The sequence below is a fragment of the Cynocephalus volans genome, chromosome 1, assembly GCF_027409185.1.
Source record: "Cynocephalus volans isolate mCynVol1 chromosome 1, mCynVol1.pri, whole genome shotgun sequence".
Taxonomy (NCBI): Eukaryota; Metazoa; Chordata; class Mammalia; order Dermoptera; family Cynocephalidae; genus Cynocephalus; species Cynocephalus volans.
Genome location: NC_084460.1, coordinates 206368708 through 206388958, shown reverse-complemented (window position 1 = coordinate 206388958; position 20251 = coordinate 206368708). Strand labels below are relative to the sequence as shown.

Here is a 20251-nt window from a genome sequence, read left to right as displayed (position 1 = left end):
TGAATCAGATTAATGAAAAACATTTTCAAATCAGTTTAACGATTATTTTCGACAAATCACTCAAATAACTTGAAAAGCTACAGAACAAGACAGATACCTCCCCCGACCTCAGCTCAAAGAGCAATCACTCTAGGAATGCCATTTGAAGAGGTTTTCCTGGAACCTCACCATGCAAAAGGACAAAACTAAAAATTACACATAATTTGGCTAAGGGGAGTTAGAAACAAACATCAGTGCTCGCATGCAAAAATTTGATGTGATTTAATTTTTAACCCATACTCCATTATTTGGTAATAACTTAATAACTTGGCGTAATCAAAGAATGAGTAAATTTTCTACATGACTGTTGCACTTTTTTTTCCATTGTTGTTTTAAAAACATAATACAAGGCTGCAATATAATAACCCTGGTGTTTTTTTTACAGTAGGTACATGGACAATTTACCGCTATACTAAATGGCCCCATCAAGGGCCTTGGCCACGCCCCCTGACATGCAACCAGCCCAGCCCAGCGAAGACCACCAAGCTGCAGCAAGAAGGGCCCCGGGTTCCCAAGCTGGGGTGGTGGGAGGCGAGGGCTTTTGCCACATCCCCCTGACATGTGCACCTAGTCCAGCAATGACCAAGACACTGCTGGAAGCACTCCCCCTCCCCTGTGGGAATAAGGGGGGTGCCACTGTCCTCAATCCCACCCCTCCTCCTTCCTCCTTCTTTTCCCTCCCCTTTTCCCCTCCCTCTCCCTCCCCCTCCCAACTGCTCTGCAACATCATAGAATGTAAAAAAATAATATTAATAAAATTAAATTTAAAAAACAATAAAACCAAAAACTAAAAGTTCCCAAATATTTGTGCTTTTACTTTTTTATTGAAATAATTGATTATACATATTTGTGGGAAGTTGTGCTTTTAAACTATTTGATAAATGCTTTTTATAGTTCCATTTCCTTCTTCGATTTCAGCTGTCAGTTCTGGCTTAGTGCACCTACATTTGATCAGCCTCTCCCACTTCTAATTTTTGTTTCTGATCTTCTATGATGGAAAAGAGACCAGTCAGTCTGCTTGAATCTCCTACTAACCTAGTGCCATCACGTTGGCTAGATAAAAATTTTAATGATTGATAGATGGGCAGGAAATCACTATTCTGTGCCCAGAAGTAAACTGTAATCAGTAAGTAAGTTAGAGATTCCCTCAGCTACCTGGCAATAAAGGAACTCGAAAATTTGGACTACATGCCATAGTCATTTGTCCACCAGTAAGGGTGGATATTTTTTTTTCTAACCTCAGTGAACTAAGTAGATAGAAGTGTGAGTCAATAGGGAAAGTCTCCTAAGTACATAAGTAACTAATCATAAGCAACTGGCAATTCTAAGACCAAAATTACAAAGTGCAGAAGAACAAAATACGGAGTCTAACTGTAGTATGCTTGACAAACTATTTTGAAATATTACCCAATAACCTTGCCTCCATTAAATTCTGGGGCTAGACAAGCATAGTTTTTTGCTATGCTTTCTACCCTAAGTGAATAATTGTGCAGTATATGCATGTATTGAAACAACGTACCATCCCCCCAAATACGTACAAATGTTAACATTTTGAATAAAAAAAGTAAAAAAAAAAAAAAAAAATCAAAACAAGAAATCAAGAGCTCTACAAATGCAGAACGAAAGTCTAGATAGTTGTTGTAGGTGACCAATACAGTACATACAATGCACACATGCACACAGTGCATAAATGGGCAAATGTTTACTTTCAAAAATCTTGGGGACCAAAAATAAAGAAAAATTAAAGAGTTACACAATTTTCATTAGGCCATGAATGTGAATAAAGCCATTTTTCTTGAGAATCAGGGAAAAAAAAATCTGGGGCTAAAGAAAGGCACACTGAACTGACTGATTGCCTAAAATGACTCATAATTGGTATAGCATAAAGTTGGATTTGGAATTTGGAGACCCATGTTAATGTCCTGGCTGGGCCATTAACTGTAGAGGATTCATAAAGCAAATGTACTCCACAGGGCCTGGTTTTCCAAAGCCTTGCAGTTTCAAATATTGACCTTGCAAAGGACAAGAAATTTTCCTCAGGCTATAAAGTCTCTGGTGCAAGATAAAGATTTGTAACACAGCAAGGTTGCTGGATCAAAGACAGACTGGTTACTGATTGACATGTAAAGTTACTAGGAAGCTGCTGGAGGGAGAAAGAATGTTTGCTAGATCAAGCTTTTGTTGGTGGATCACTTAATTGTCTAAGGGAATGTCATCTAACTTCTTTTTACTGAATGTTACCAGCTTCTATTGTTAAACCTGTTAAACAGTACTTAGCAAAAACCCCACCTATGTCTCTTCCTGTAACTTCTTGGTCTGGAGAATAAATGCAGGAAGAGAACCCCAATTCAGGGTTAATTTCCCAAGGAAGGAATGCCTCTCACTTGAGAGTTCCAGGGGAGATTAACCACTTCAGGGCTTCTCACTGCTCAGAAGAGATGGGCGTTGAGTAATCCTTTGCAGCTCCATCACCCAGGGGAAGTGGGGTGACAAATCCGTGGGGGGCAAAGCAACAATTAACTATGTTAATGTTGGATAAATAATGTAGTATATCTCAGGATGACAAGTGAAGAGTTGTGCTAAAAGTAAAAGCAAGACAAAAATGCTTATATTCAGATTTTATAATAGGATATGTAAACAAAATTCAATCAATGGTTACCTGACCACCAACTTTCACTACTGTGGATTTAGAAGGAAGGTGTAAATCTCATGTAATCCTTGAGACTTCATATATTTAATTAGACAGACCACTTATTGAGACTCTTGTTACTCCTTTTTCATAACCCCATTCATCCTGTCCTACCTCCAAGTAAATCTATCCAAATATGAGAAGAAAGAGGAGGACACGTAGGAAGAAGAGAAAAAAGAAAGGAAGTAGAAGCTGCAGTTTTTAATACTATTGAAATTTTGACTCAAATGAATGTCCACTAAGTAGTGTGAAGAGGTGTGTCTTTAAAGACAGAAACAATTTAATTAGTAGCCATTTCTGTGATCTTAGTGTGACTTTCACAAACAAGAATATAAATTATCCCTTATCTCAGTACCAGTATTTCTATAAGCATTTTCGCAAATGCCACATAAACCAAGGAAAAAAATGAGATAAGATGAATAAGTCCTTTCTAAAATTAAAGTATTGGTGTTGGATGCTAATAAAGTACAAGTAGATACAAGCTACATTTAACATTTAAGTCAATTCTCGAAACTGTCACCTATTTTTATCACTGGGTTCTCCATTTCAGTAGTAAGGAAAATGCAGCAAAAATGTTGTATAGCAGCTGTAATGTATTTCTCTAAGAAAAGCCATAAAGTAATTTTCATATACCACAAATATAGCTTGAATACTAGACTAAAAACACACTTTATTCTTTTCTAGCTTTAAATTACAAAATCAGCATTCATTAAAAAGACAATCAACACTTACTAAAAGCAGTGGAATGTGTACATTGGATAATACACAATGATAAAATCTTTTGTGTGATGTAGAATGACAACCAGAAAATTTCATTCTTAATTTATCATATGGACTTTAGATCTAGTAAAGACCTTCCAGATTATGAATATAATATTTCAAACTTATGTTCTTACAAATATAAACTGCCACTCCAAAAGCTACGAGAAGCAGAAGTGATAACCTTGATTTAAAAAAAAAAACTATTTGTAATTGAAAAAGTCATGCCTCTCTGGATCAAGGGTGATTCATATGTAAAGCTAATGTCAGAGTAATCTTTTTTTAAATTGAAGTAAAAATCATGTAACACACAATAGACCTTCTTAAAGGTACAATTAAGTGTATTTGGTATATTCACAATGTTGTGTAACTACCAGCTGTCTCCAGTTTCAAAACTTATAGGGATGGGGGCTGAGTGGAAAAGAGAATGAGAGAACTTCCTGGGGTGATGGTAAGTGTTCCATAACTTGGTGGATGTAGGAGTTATAGAGATGTATATGATTCGTTAAAAACTCATTGAGTGGTACATTTATGATTTGTGCATATATCTGTATGCATATCTACCTTTAAAAAAGTAACTACATATTGAACTCTAGTTAATGACATGCATGCCAAAGTGTTTAGGGGTGAATTATACTGATAACTGCAACTTACTTTGAAATGCATCAAAAAATAAGATGAACCGATATGGTGGACAGATACAGGATAAAGCAAATAGAGCAAAATGTTAATAATCACAGAACTGAGCAATCTATCAAATCTGTGTTTGAAAAATTTCAAAATACAATGAAAAAATCGGACACAGCACATCTCTCAACAGCAATTCAGACATTAGAAGACATCAGAGATGTGTCTAAATAAATACAAAGGGAGAATGAGTTTCAACCCAGCATTCTATACTATCAACCAAGTTTGATATCACAATAAAGACTTCAGGTATATGAGGTTTCAAAAGGTTTACATCCTAATCAACCTTTCTTGGGAAAATATCTCAGACAATTATCCAGCCAAATGAATGTTAAAACTAAGGAAGAGGAAGGATCCATGGGATCTAGCAAACAGCTGATCCAAGCTAGGAGGGCAGTGAAGGGATGAGGAGTTTGAGCATAACATAAGAATCCAAGAGAAAAATCTCTGAGGGAAAGAGGACTCCATGAAACAAAGACTGGATAACTTTGAAGATATGATGACGGTACATTATTGTTTGTCAACCAGAAAAAAATTAAGACAATTAGACATGCCAGGAAAAGGGAAAAAAAATCAGGAAAATCATGCTTCTAATGAGTAACAAATAACAATGTGACGTGATTCTGATAAACTGATGGAGGCATAAAAAAGAATTCATCTGACTTTTGGTGCTAGCAACATTCTCTTCAAGTGACTCATGAATCCTGATAATAAAACAGTAGATAAGGGAATGATAATCAATTACCGACTCACTGTACCGTTTGACTTTATGTGTACGCATCGCTCTGATTTTTAAAAAAAGCTATTTAAAAAATGCAAAGTTTTCAAAAAGTTAATTTTAGAAATGTAGTAATTTCTGAACTGGCTAGTTTTTTATCCCAGTCCCCTAACCCCTCCATCCCCCACACCAAAAATGTTTATAATCTGTCAAGCTTTTTGAACAATAAACATGAAATGTGTTTGACTTCAAAAGATACATAAGTTGGCAAAATTACCCGAGTAAAAACACTTAAATCTGAGCATCATTTTTTCTCAAATCAACTTGATTTTTATCATAGTGTAAAAATAGCTGTAAAAAATGTCATTCAAAACATTTCTTTCCTGTCGTACCACCCTGAGTAAGACAAAACCTCAGATCACAAAGATACGTTATGGTCTGGTTGCCTGGTTCTGTGACAAGATCTAATGTACTTTGAAGTCTGAACTAAGCTTTGCAGTCAGCAACAATACAATACAACCTGGTAAGTCTAAGGAGGGTGCTAAAACGCCAGGGGGAGTATAAAGGGGAGATAAGTACACACTGAGGACATCTATAGGGTTATTCCTCCACTCTTTCCCCCTTTTCAGGACAACTGGACCAAGCAAGAGGGTCTTGGGCCTAGGCAGGGAAAGTCTCCTATCCCTATCCATACCTTACTTTCTATTCACTAGTTGTGGGGGGAGGTGGGAAGGGAAGAATGGACAGGTGATATTGATATTGATGCACCTTTATGATACCATCTCACTTGTATCTAGGACCAGTTGGATTTCCTCTTCCTGGCCTACACCCTCAGTCCCTCCATAAGAAAAGAAAAGAGAAGAAAAGGAAAAGAAAGAGAGGAAGGAAGGAAGAAAAAAAGAAAAGAAAAAAGGAAGGAAGGGGGGAGGAAAGAAGGGAAGGAAGGAAAGGAAAGGAAGGAAGGGAAGGAAATTATCTGGTAATCTAAAGACCCTGAAATAAAGAAATACAACGTAGAGGCAAAAAGTCCCTTAGGAATGCACTCCTGTCAATAGAATAGTTCAAGCAAAGGCTAAGTGATTATATGCCTGATTTCTGTGTCATGTCAAACAACCACAGGAGCTTGCTCAAAAGGCACAAGCCGGGTGTCTCCCTTTCCCCCATTCTTATATCCCCTAGAAGAAGAGAAAGGAAGGGAAAAAGACTTTAGGAAAAGATGCCCAGGTGACTGCAACCGGAACGATCCTAGAGAACCAGTAAGGTTGGACCAGATGACTTCTCACATTCCAACACAAAGATTTATCAGTCTATCTAAATGCAGGTAATTCTGTTTAAGAAAAACTATGGCATCTTTTGGTTTAGCACTGAAAAGATAGGAAATCCTTGATATGTAGACCTTAAAGATTTGGGTTTAGGTCAAGGGCTTGGATCCCCACACCAGCCAGCTGCCCCCCTCCCAAAAAAGATTTGGGTTTAGATTTCACAAGTGTCCCCTAAAATCCACTACATTTGGGATGAAGAGGCTCTACTGTGGGAGTGATTCACTTAGCTAATAAATACACCTAGCTGACAGCCCCAGAGCCACACCTCACTCAGTGTTCTTCATTTACTTTTTCCTTTAAATCCTAACTATCTTCAGAAGAACCATGCACAAGTATACTTCCATCTTCATCCAAGTATGCCCCCACTTCATGGCCTTTGTACTTTGTTTCTTTCACCCAGAATGTTCTTCCCTCATATATCTCATGGCTTGTTCCCTCACTTCCTTCAGGTGTTTGCTCAAATGTCAAGAGATTTCTTCTCTGACTACCCTGTCTAAAATAAACCCTGTACCCCATTCTGTCATTCTCTAACCTCTCAACATGCTTTTCTATTCATTTCAATAATTTCTATTTGACATTATATTTCATTTGTCTTACCCACTTGAAACTAATGAAGGCAAACACTATATAACCAGTACAGGGCACATAGTAAGTTTTCAATAAATATTTGCTGAATAAATGTTGAGTGAATCCATCATGTCCTGTTTAGCAACACTCGTATCACTTTAGTTTTGCCGATAAACTCATAGTTAAAATTAGTACTGTACAATGTAGAGTTTTAGTGGTAAGAGTATTTTTTAGAACTTTACATAAAATTTGGTTCAGTATTTAAAGAATTATTAAGGACTTGTAGTCATTTATATTTCATTTTACTAATATTTTGACAGGGAAAATACATGCTAAAGTACCATTCTCTAATTTAAAGCATAATTTTTGCAATTTCCTTCATTCTTCCTGTTAATAACAGAATAGGGGTGAGGTGATGAATAGTTTTAAAATAGGCATTAATTTTTCTCCCTCATTTCTGACAAATTCTTTTACCTTTTTTGTTGGCCTTTCCCTTTCCTTTACTTGTTCACTACCACGTGTAGTTAAAAGGACTGATAATAGAAAACTATATGAATACAGATCAGCTCTTCAGTAAATACTAAAACAATGAACCAAATTTACATGAAGGTTTCCACTTTGTGATATGTAAATGTTCACTGGAAAAAAATTAGCTAATCCCGTATAACAGAGAGAGGCCAACAAGTACAAATGAAAGAAAAAAGCATAATTTCTTTAGTGGTTTCTATATACCAAAACCATCACAGGCATCATCTTGTTTCCTCCTTACAAAAACCTTAAAAAGGGGTATCGTTATCCTCATTTTACAGATGAAGAAACAGACTGAGAGGCTAAGTAACTTGCTCAAAATCGTGCTAGCTGGTAAGTGGCAGAGTTGTGACTTTTAACCAGGTCTTTGAGTTTCCAAACATATATTTCTTTCCATTGGCCAAATGGTTCTAAAAATGTGGTCCAAGGACCACTGAAGGGTTACCAAGATCTTCTCAAAGAGTCCATGAGATCCTCCCCCTTTCATCTCTATATCTGTGTGTGGCCGAATTATTTTCTTATATTTCAACCAAAACAACGTATCATAACAGAGTGAATGCAAAAGCAGATTCAAGAATTCAGCCATCTTCTGATAAGCCAGACAATAAGGTGATTTCCAAATATGTAAAACAATTCCATTTTTACTATTTTTTTATTTTTAAAAGTTATATTTTATGAAATATGGTATTTATGTTAACATACAATGAGTTTATCACTCTTTTTAAGTGAATCACTAAATGTTTAAAAATTTCTTGCATTTAATACTGTTAAAATGGCAATACTATCCATATTTACCTACATATTTGACATAATCCCTACCAAAATCCAGGCTGGCTTCTTTGCAGAAATTAGCAATATGATCCTAAACTACATAGGGAAATAAGAGACCCAAAATAGCCAAAACAAACTTGAAAAAGAATAGAGTTGAAAGACTCACATGACCCAATTTCAAAACTTGCTACAAAGCTACATAATCAAACGACGTGGACTGGCAAAAAGACAGACATATAAATCAATGGAATAAAACTGAGAGTCCAGAAATAACCACTCAAATTTTTTGGTCAATTGATTTTCAACCACAGTGCCAAGACAGTTCAATGTGGTTAAGAACAATCTTTTCAACAAATGGTGCTGAGACAAAAACTGAATATCCACACATAAAAGAATGAATGTGAACCCCTACCTCACACCATACACAAAAATTGAAGTGGTTCAGGGTCACACATTTTACATATTTCAGAAAATGTATCTTCCCCAAGTTGGTGGTCTACATTTTTACTTTTGATCTCTCCTCACATTCCTCCCTCATTGCTTTAAAACATTTAATACTTTCATTGTAAAACGTGTATGGTCATACGGTAACCATAGTGTAATTTAATGAGAATTTATATTACCTTTATCTCCCAAATTAGTTCTCATCTGCTGGTTTGATGCTTGATATGTCACCACAAGGGGTTAAAATCTTTTATTTCATCTTACAAATAATAGGCTTAAAACGTAAATAGCAGGATGTATAATGCATAACCTCTTGACTGAATCATATCATAGCAACTGGACGACAAACAATATAGATGACTGATCAGATTCTTTCTAGTTTACATGAAGAAGAGTTGGAAAGCAAAGAGCAGCAAGCTCTAACAAAGGGTGAATGAGAAAACTAGCATTTAGGGAAAATAAGGCATACAAAGTGAAAACAAACTATATCTTGAACATGTTTGGTGGAGAGGTACTTCTATTGTGCTCAGACACAAACATGTGAACATGGCTTAGTAAAATTAACATGAATGAATTGCATGAAAGATAGGAATGATAATTTGCCGAGAGTATTTATTTTAAAACAAATAATTTCCCCCCGGTACTATATAGGAATATATACATTAGTAGATATTTTCTGTACTCATATTCCTAATTTTTAAGTAATTAGAGACTCACAGGAAGTTGCAAAAAAAATATTATAGCAAGGTCCCATGTGCCCTTCTCATCCCATTTCCCCAAATATAAAACTACATAGGTGGAGTTTAATATCAAAATCAGAAAACTGACATTGATACAATCCACAACCTTATTCATATTTTACCACTTTTATATGCACTCATTTGTGTGTGTGTGTGTGTAGTACTATGTAATTTTAACACATGTATAGATTTATGTAACTTCCACCACAATCAAGATACAGAGTTGTTTCATCACCACAACAGTCACTCATGTTACCCTTTTATAGTCACACCCATTCTGCTCGCTCAACCCCATTCCTAACAACTGGCAACCACTAATTTGTTTTCCTCACTATAATTCTGTCGTTTCAAGAATGTTATATAAATGGAATCATAAATTGTATGTAACCTTTTAAGATTTTTTTTTTCCACTCAGCATAATTCCTTTGGGATTCATCTAAATTACTGTGTTTGTCAATAGTTTGCTCCTTTTTATTACTGCGTAGTAGTCCACATATCACAGTTTTACCATTCACTCAGTGAAGGATATTTGGGTTGTTTTCAGTAAAAAATAAATAAATACACACACACTTATTTTTAAACATAGCAATTCTAGAACTGCAAGCTTCTTTCCCAAGAGGATTTTTATTTTTATTTATTTGTTTTTTGCTGGCTGGCTGGTACCGGGAACTGAACCCTTGATCTTGGTGTTACAGGGCTGTGCTGTAACAAACTGAGCTAACTGGCCAGCCCCAAAGAGGAGTTTTTAAACAAGTGGCCACTGAAATGAGGGCCTAATGCTCATTTAAGCTATTGCTTTGCATACATTTACAGAGACTTTTGATTTTACAATATTAAAACCTTTTTTTTTTTCCCCCCAAACTCCAAAGCTTCCCTCCCCAATCAGGGCCAAGGCAGCAATGTAAATCTGCAGTTAAACTTTTATCTCAAATTATAAGGTGATATTTTACTACAGTTACGGAACTCCTTTCACGTTGAAGACAGGTTAGTGAAATTAATTGCACAACTAGCACACAAAAGTAATTTTTTGGAACATTCATCAAACTAAAATTGGAAGAAGTCGAATTACAAATCAGAAGCTTCTAAACTTACAATGGGGCTACATCCCAATAAACCCAATATAAATTGAAAATACTCTAAGTCCAAAATGCATTCAATACACCTAACCTACTGAACATCATAGCTTAGCCCACCTTTTTATTTTTATTTTTTTGGCAGCTGGCCAGTATGGGGATCTGAACCCTTGACCTTGATGTTACAACACCACACTCTAATGCTAGCCTACCTTAACCATGCTTAGAGCACTGACATTAGCCTGTAGTTGGGAAAAATCATCTGCAACATAGTACACTTTAGAATATCAGTTGTTTGATCACATGGCTAACTGGGAGCTGCAGCTCGCTGCCACCGCTGCCCAGCATTGCCAGAGATTAATTGTACCCATAGCACTAGTCCAGGAAAGATCAAAATTCAAAATTTGAAGTTCAGTTTCTACCGAATGTGTACTGCTCTTACACCATTGTAAAGGTGAAAAATTATAAGTCAAAGCACTGTAAATCAGGGACTGTTTGTGCTTTAAATCTTTAAATCAGACAATAGCAAATTATTGCCTTTCAAGAAGGGTCAAGAATAAAAACAAATGTAATTATTTTCTCTACTTAATTTATTTTGGAGAGGAAGTAGTTATAGGGAGTTGTAGATGAAAACATTAGTCGAGCAACCATATGAGCTATCATTTAAATATGCTATGTGTTTAGTATTTATGAAATAAGAAGGCTCAAAAAACCTTAAAACTTGCCTAGAGAAGTGAGCTTACAGGTAGAAATTAAGAAAAAAGTTACACATCTACAATTCACAAGGCAAAGAGAGAACAAGAAATATTATAAAGTGTAGGCTTTCAAAACTCAGAGGAAAAAAATTTAGGTTAATAGGTATGTGTGGAGAGTAAGAAAAGGTAAAAAGAGGCAAAATACTGAAGGATAAAATCTGAAAATAAAAAAGGAAATTGTTGGAAAATAAGGTAGAGACCTAGCTTTGAGCCAAGATTTAATAACTGAACTCTTATTTCAATCCTTAGCCAAATGAAATTTAATTCTGGAAATGATACACATCATGCGCATGCTAATGTCTTATCAGGTAGAAGCAAATTTGTTAATTACATAACACTTCCTTATTTGGGAAGCAAAGTTAACTTGATAAAATTTTGTTTAATTATAAGATTTGATTCTTTGCACCTCTATTATTAGTAAATATTACAGGAAATCCCAGGGATTAGGTGGAAGATGAGTTAATGTTTGTTTTTTATTTTTTAAGAGTTTACTGTTATACTGAGAAAAAACTAATACATCCCTTCTCTTTACAACAGCCATCTCAGTTTGGTTATCTTAAGTTATAAGTAAGAAATTATTACCCTTAATATGAAAGTGTGACTAAAAAGACAGAGTACTGATTCTATGGTTTGGTGCTGCAAGAGCTATTTGAAAATTTCACTGCCATTTGTAACCACACCTCTCTGACACAGGGGCTGCCCAACATATTTACAATGGATCATGGAAACCATTAATAAGGCAATGCATGTCTTCTGCATGAAATTTGAAAAAGCTTATTTCAATTTTATAAAATTTTCTATCGCTGCCATCATATTAAAGCCTCCTTGAAGGAGCATCCAATTGTATTGGGTTCATAAACTTGGGAGGCCTGCCATACCATTATTTACCTCAGCTCGTTATTTAGCATAAGGTGCGGCTGCTTTGAAACCTGGCCAGGTATTACCATCAGAAAGATTTCATAATAAAACTATTTTCATGCTAGTCTTAAATTTGTTTAACTATGCAAACTCCAAAGATACCATTATGTGTGAAGACCCAGTATATTTTCAAAAGTACCTGGGAAGAGAAAGGAACAGTGTGTCTGGCATGTTTCACAGAAAAGAAACCCTTAAGTATTGATAAATAAAGAGAATTAAAAAGAACAACAACAAAACTAGTCAGTGTATGCCATAATGAATTCAAATGACTTCCTTAATCTTAACTTATGAGTTCAACTGTCACTTGCCTGTACCCTGGTAGCACAATGAATATGGACAGCAATTATATAAACTAAATCTTGAAACATATCAGCTAAATAAAATTTAAAAGATATTACAATAGTTTACTACTACAATATGGATACTTTTACTTCAGATAATCCATTTGAAATATATTCCATAAACATTTGCATTTTAATTTAAAGACAAAAAATCTTCCATGAGATAAAGAACTCTTCTGTATCTGATGACCAATTTCCTGTGGACCTTTTGGCTTGTTATAAAATGCACTTATTTAAGTCACTATATAAATACTTCCACAGTACTCCTCAGTAACAGAACATGTTCTAAGGCTGCAACAACACCCATATGAACAACACTCATTCTCTAAATATGCATGAAAATAACAATAGTTAATATTTAATTGCACAAACTATGTGTCAAGCACGATGCTAGGGAATATACATACTTTATCTCTAATTCTCACAACTCTATAAATTAAGCATTATCATCCTTATTTTACAGAAAACCAAACTGAACTGAGGATAATAGAGGAGTCCCTTGGTTGGTAAGAGAATATATAAGCCTCCTATATTTTCATCAGCCCTTTCTGTATATAAAGCATATGAGATCTGAAAGCATCAACTGTATAATTTTTCAAGTAACCAACAGGTTTTAGAAAATACTATACTTGGCAATGTATGCTATGGGTACTATGTCAGGAGCTGAGGGAACTTACCTTCCAAGGCCATATACTTCATTTTCTATTTTAACACATATCCAAATTTCTTCCAGGTCTTGATTCTATGGATCTATGTCAATTCTGTATCTAGGTGTATGAGTTTTGGAATATGGAAGATCATTAAGCCAGTACGGTCTTCCCAAACCCTGAAGAAATGGTCTAACACTTTGTCAAAGCTCTGATATTTCCTCAGAATTCTTTTATTCTGATAACAAGTAAGCCGCAGAAATGGGCTTAGAATTTTATCTCTGATTACAGACATGTCTACTACAGATTATAGAATCCATTATTTAAGGACATTCTCCCAGGCAAAAAAGCAGGTGTATTTGAAAAGATTAGCACTCAGTAACAATCTGATGAAGAAATTGTAACAGAATGCCCTAAAATGTAGACAGATATGCCAAATTTTTAAAAACTGGGGCTTGTCCAATTACTCTAGTTATACTGGAATCCTATTAAATATTTCATGGATCTGATGGTTTCAAATATTATGAATGGGTGGACTTGCAATTTGAATTTAACCATCTTTTTATTACTCAAAAGTTCTTGTAATCAATGACATTTAGCTAAAAGAACGGTTTCTTCAAAGTTACCTAGGTAAACTGTAACCTTGGAGATAATATACATATATTTTTTTTTTCCAGAAAATTTTATTAGAAGAATCATTTACTATTTTGGAAAGCACCCCTTCACCTTTTACTTAGTTGACTTGCTATCCCAGGACACTTACACATGGGGCATGAGTCTCAACAATTTAAGTTTCTTTATAAAAGGGAGCTCAAAGAACAACACCTAACAATAACAATAAGAGAAAACAACAAAAAAAAACCAACAAAAAACTTCAAACACACAGGGATTTGGGGGGCAGCTTATGGCTCAAGCTTAACAACGTGTGTAAATCTGATCCCTGGGATCAGACTGGCACTGACAGTCATTCAACTTTCTTTTTCAGATGCCCATAGTGATTTTCTGGTACCACAGGCAAGATATACCCACATTTCACCCACTGGCCGGAGTGTCTGATTTCCTTTTTGAAAATTCTCCCGGTGCAAAGCCAGGGGCTGCGGACGTGGGACGGGCTGGGGAGCCCGGAGCACCAGCGCCAGCCACCCGAGAGAACCACGCACGGCACCCGCTCCTGGCAGGCCTGCTGTGGCTGGTTCCCCAGTCCCTGGGGCTGCAAGAGCAGTTGTAGCAGCAGCCATGGCAGGGACTCGGGAACCTTTCCCCTGCCTCCTCCGCTAGGCCTCGAGGGGTTTGCTTTTCACATGGCCCCCGGGTGGGGGCGATGGGCACAAGGTAAGTGGCTGCAGCCATAGCCACAGCCGCGAGTCAGGCGAGTACGGCTCCCTCGGAACCCGACCTCCGGGCGGGCTGGCAGCAGCAGGACGTCGGCGGGGCCCTGGCTGGAGAGCCGACGGCTCGGCGTGCAAGGCCACCTTCTCACACACCACATCTCTCCCCTGCTTGCCTCCTTCTCCGTTAGTGTTACCGGTTGGCTGGCGGGGGAGGGGAGCGAGGCGCGTTATTCCCGGGGAGCTGGAAGGGGGAGGGGAGGACGTCTCTTACCGGGGTTACTGAGGAGGAGGCGGTCGGAGCGCGGCGCGGCGGTGAGACGGCGGGGCTGGGTGGGTGCAAGAGTCTTACGAAAGGGAATTAACCCCATCACCAGCCCCGGACACCGGCTCCAGCGGCAGCCGCGGCTGGCAGAATCCCGCCCCTTCCCACCACGCACTAGCCCCGCCTCTTCGTTCTCTCTGAGGGGCAGCCGACTAATCATAGGCTGTACATCCGCGGAGTGACATGAGAATCGCCCAATCATACTTGAAAAAACTGTCTTCTCTCCACCCCTGATCGCCTCCCGGGCCGCGGGAGAGCAGTGCCAACTCTTCCTCCACCCTCAAGGGAAAAAGAACCAATCCGTGGTAAGTAACCGCCCTTGAAGGACGCAAAAGATAACCAATGGTAAAACTAGAAGGACAGCCATTTTGCCCACTTGTAAAAGAGCCACCTTTTCCCACGAGTTGGAACCTGAGGTGGAGGAGTTCCGGGAGTTTTCACTGACCTGGAGATATTTAAAAGACAACCATGTTTCTTCACAGAATATTCATAGTGCTTTATAGACGTTAAGGAAAATTTTCATCCTCCATGTGAGGAGAAGCGAGGCATACTGCTTGAGGGCTTGGCTCCTCCCCCTAGCGGTAACGGGTTCTAAGCCGAACACCTGGTTTCTCCAGCCTCAGTGGCGTAGGGCGGGGTGATTGCTCTTTCCAGCCTGTAGCTGACTATATTTCCCAAGGTGCTTTGCGTCCAGCTTTACCCTTTCCTCTGTTTACTTCCTGCTAGGCCTGAGGGGAATTGTAGTTTCTGGGAGGTATGCCGTCTCCTTGGCCAATGAGAAGGGACAAAGTTTTGAATGGTTTGGAGTAGGGGCGGGAAACGAGTTGTCGCAGGGCTGTAGTGAGTCCTTTCCACCACCCTAACAGATGAGTGAAGGTATAGAAGGGTGGTCAGAAGAATTTTCTTAGAACACCGTAAGGGTTTTAGATCGCTGGTATTTGAACTCTCCTACTTGGGGTTGTCCCTTTGAACGTCACTTCCGCTTAGGGGCGGACATATCCCAAACCTGTGGCGGGAGTTGGAGATTCTGCAGCGAATACACCAGGTTGGCAATCTGGGAGTGGCGTGGCGTGGCAGGCAAGTCGCTAGTTTCTTGCGTGGAAGATAGGAAGTTGAACGGACTTTAATTGTTCTTAAGAAAGAATGGGTAAAATGGAATGGGGGTAATTCCCAAGCTCCTAATGCTAGTCTCTGTTCCTAGTGTTCAATCCCGGAGTCTTATTTTTCTTGTCCCTCGGCCTGTTCACTATTAAATTGCACCTATATATTCGTGGAGGGTGCCTCTGTTGCCTTTAGCTGATTTGACTACAAGGAATGGGTTCGGAAGTTCTGAGCTAACTCCCACTTCGACAAACACACTTGTGAAGCCTGATTTGAAGGAGGAAAGCCACAGAAGGGCTCAGGTCAAGAATAGTCAAGAATGGTGCCATCACCATTCTTTGAGTAATGCATCCGTCAAACAAGTGGCGACAGGGTGCTAGCAATAATACACCGCTGAATAAAGGCGTCGTAAAGACTTAAGAGCCCACAGCCTAATAAGCTTAACACTTTAGGCCCTGGTTTATGCCCATTTCGGAATGCGAGTTTGTACATATGCTGTTGGTCGTTCCATTTGAGTTTCCCAGGGATAAAAGAGATGCATTAGTTACCAGAAAACGCCTTTCCTCCTCAAGCATGGTACCGCTTATTCTTAAACTCTTTCCTTCATCATTTTGACTGAGATTTTCTCAGATAAATTCTGTTTGCCCCTGGTTTTACTGAGACTTTCTCTTATGAATCATCTTGTAAATATTTATTGAGCACTTAGAGTGTATTAGGCGCTATACCACACTTTGGAGGTAGAACAGTGCCAAAAAAGACGGTCTCCTTGTCCAAAAGTAAGGAAGAGAGAGGCTAAGCGAAATTAATGGCAATGTTATTCTTTTTTTATTGTTGTTACTCGTTTTTTTATTCTCTCCTCAAATTCAGCCAAGTCTTTCATAGTCATGTTTTGGGTGTTAGTTTGGTCCCTTTCCATTCTACTTTTGGATTAGTATAAGCATATTTTTCTCTGTTTTGTGGACCTACCAGGCAAAGCATTGTCTCTTACTTTTTGATGCAGTTAGAATTTTCAATGATAATTTAGCAATATAGTTTCCTAAGGCTTAGTTTTGTTGTTTTGTTTTGCTTTTGTCATGAGTTCTTCGAGTGGATATCCAATCAATAAAAAGTAATGATGGCCATTATTTTATTGAGTGTTTCATCTAATCCAGGAATGATGTTATGTGTATTAAGTTACATTTTCCTTACAACAATCTGTAAGTATTGTTACCTGACGTTTTATAGTTGAAGAAATTGGGGCTCAGTGAAGTTAAGTCAGACTTTAAGGCTTGAGACCCCTATCAGTAATTTTTGGAGCTGGGATTCGTTTTCAGGTCTGTCTGATTACTGAACTCTTAACCACTGCTCATTGTGCTTCTCAAATATTTATTTATTTATTTATTATTATTATTTTTTTTAAAAGATGACCGGTAAGAGAATCTTAACCCTTGACTTGGTGTTATCAGCACCACACTCTCCCAAGTGAGCCAGGGGCCGGCCATTCAAATATTTATTAATTTCCCAATATATGGCAGACACACAGTGAGGGAGAAACATAAAGTTACATCCCAGGATTCTGGAACCAATTGTGGCATTCACATCCTCTGTTAAGCCATCCTTTGGCATGTACCTATTATGTATCGTATTTAAAAACACAGGAAATATAAAAGAGCACGTAAAGGTTGTTTGCAGCCCTATTATGCAGAGATAACCACTGTTTACAGATAATCTTTGTCTTATAGGCACAGACACAGGTTTTAATGGTATCATACTGATTTGCTTTTGTATAAATCTTTTTAAAAAACTCAACAATAGGCTGTGGGTATGACTGAATAAATATCAATATTAACATTTTTGATGGCTACCTGTATTTAATTGTATAGTTCTAACATAATGAATTCCCTGCTGATTGATTACATTATTTTCAATTAATAACTTTTTTACCGTGATAAAAACACATAACAAAATTTACTGTCTTAATCATTTTTAAGTGCACAGTACAGTAGTGTTAATAATACGCACCTTGTTGTGCAACAGATCTCTAGAACTTTTACATCCTGCAGAACTGAAATTCTATATCCACTTGAACAGCTCCCCTTTCCCTCCCCCTTCCCAGGCAACCACTATTTTGCTTTCTGTTTCTAAGAGTTTGATTAGATAACTTGTCTAAGTAGAATCATGCAGCATTTGACTTTTTTACTAGCTTATTTCACTTAGCATAATGTCTTCACATTTCATCCATGTTATAGCATGATAGGAATTCCTTTTCTAAAGGCTGAATTCATTGTGTGTATAATACCACATTTTCTTTATCTGTTCATCTATTGATGGAGATTTAGGTTGCTACTACCCTCTTGGCTTTCACGAATAATGCTGTGGTGAACATGGGAGTGCAAATATCTCTTCCACATCCTGTTTTCAATTCTTTTAGATATATACCCAGAAGTGGGATTGCTTAATTGATTAAGTTTTATAGACAATGCTGTTGTGAATACTCTTTGTATGCTTTCTGGCTTATCACTTGAATCTAACTTTTTATTTTTTTTTTTTTTTCTAAAAGATGACCGGTAAGGGGATCTCAACCCTTGGCTTGGTGTTGTCAGCACCACGCTCAGCCAGTGAGCAAACCGGCCATCCCTATATAGGATCCGAACCTGTGGCCTTGGTGTTATCAGCACCGCACTCTACCGAGTGAGCCACGGGCCGGCCCTTGAATCTAACTTTTTAGAAGTAGGATTATTTAGCCACAAATACTCTGTAATTCCTAAATTGCTCTTCAGAAATGATATGCCTGTTTTTTTTCCTGCTATCAGTGTTTGAGAGCACCCATTTTCCATCTTTTACTCTATTCAATCTGATTGTAAAAAGTGATCACTCATTAATTTAATTTGTATCTAGTTGAACTCTGTTGATGCTGAACATATTTGATATGTATGCTATCCAGTGGTGTTTAGTCTACTTTGAGTAACCTGTAGCTATCTATCATTGTCTCTTAATAATTTTGAAGAAATTATTTCATAGGATATTAACTTCTTGTCACATATTTTACGTCTTTACTCCCATTTTGAAATATCTCTTTTAACTCTTTAATGCTGTTTTCCCATGGGATAGAAGTTTAAATTATTTTAGTGTTTAAATCTATCATTCTTTTCCTTTATCGTTTCTAGTTTATTTGTGCTGCTTAGAAATGCTTTCCCCACCACAGGATAATAAAAGATACTGTACAAAAAACTTAAACAAAATTGTTTTATGATTTATCTGTAATTTTTTTGGTATAAGGAACAAAATCTTTTTTTTAAATGCTAGTACCAACATCATTTATTGCATTATTCGTCTTTCCCCACCTCTGATTTAAAATCATATTCACAATTCTCAGATATACTTAGTTCTCTTTGGACACTGATCTCTCTTTTTTGTTGTTTTTACTTATTCTGTACCCATTATCTTAATTCCTATAACTTTATAATATGTTTTGATACCTAGTAGGTAAAATGTGCTCCTACTCTACTTTTTCAGATATTTTCTGTCATCCTCAACTTATATTCTATTAGATGGATTTTGGAATCATTTTGTCAAATTAAAAATAAATCTCTGCACTTTTATGTTTTAACAAAATTCAAGTTGACATTTATATAAACATTGAATACTAAAGGCAAGTAAGTATTCCATTTCATATGAACAAATACAGAATTTTTCACAGGTATCATTGAGACTCAAGGGGTCCTTCTGTGCTTTTTAAAAACATATTTGTATAACAGAGTTAGATCTAAATGGTTAAGTTTAAGAGCACATCTTATTTTTTAAATTATATAATCACTTTTTTTTAATACAGGGGCTTGAGTTTTATAGGTGGCTTACAGTAGAACCTTATGGCCTCCAGAATCTTATCTCTAACTATTTATCCCACTATACTTTGCAGCCTTTTCCAAGTACTTTAAATTCAACACGTCCCAAATCTTAGGCAATAATATTTACCTCTAAATCTGTTCTTCCTCTCTGTATTCTGTCTCATTTGTTTATTTGGTCAAGAAATATTTACTGAGCATCTACTAAAAGAGGTACTGGATAATCAAAATGATGGCCTCCAGTCAGCCTCAGTTTGATTCCTGATTGTGCCTTTTACTTGCTGTATGACCTTGGGCACATTACTTGACCATCAATGTTTCAGTTTCCTTAACAATTGTAACAATTATAAATTGGGATAATAAAAATACTGGGCTTGCCAGTTAGATCAGTTGGTTAGAGTGTGGTGTTGGTAACACCAAGGTCAAGGGTTTGGATCCCTCTACCAGCCAGCCTTCAAAAATAAAACCAAGCAGACAAACAAACAAAAGAATACCTACCTCAGAGGTTTTCATGAGGATTAAATGATTTGATATGTGTAAAATAGTTGAAATCATGCCTGGTACATAATAAGTGTCTGTTGCTTTTTATTAATATTTTTGTTTCTGTTGACCAGGCTGATGCTGGATGCTAGAGTGCTGAAATAAAACAACGATAAACAAGATAATCTATGGTCT

General features: G+C 37.2%; 2 protein-coding genes across 5 annotated transcripts in view; one reads left to right on the top strand and one right to left on the bottom strand.

Moving 5' to 3' along the window:
• The window catches only part of R3HDM1 (R3H domain containing 1), a 192450-nt gene extending 177704 nt beyond the window's left edge, over positions 1-14746 (bottom strand). For all 4 annotated transcript variants that reach the window (XM_063077268.1, XM_063077272.1, XM_063077281.1 and 1 more), the window contains exon 1: positions 14601-14746. The gene's annotated coding sequence lies outside the window, so the exon portion shown is untranslated. The remainder of the gene's footprint in view (positions 1-14600) is intronic.
• Positions 14747-15651: 905 nt separating this feature from the next.
• ZRANB3 (zinc finger RANBP2-type containing 3) overlaps positions 15652-20251 on the top strand; it is a 242000-nt gene continuing 237400 nt past the window's right edge. Inside the window, exon 1 of the mRNA XM_063077303.1 lies at positions 15652-15728. The gene's annotated coding sequence lies outside the window, so the exon portion shown is untranslated. The remainder of the gene's footprint in view (positions 15729-20251) is intronic.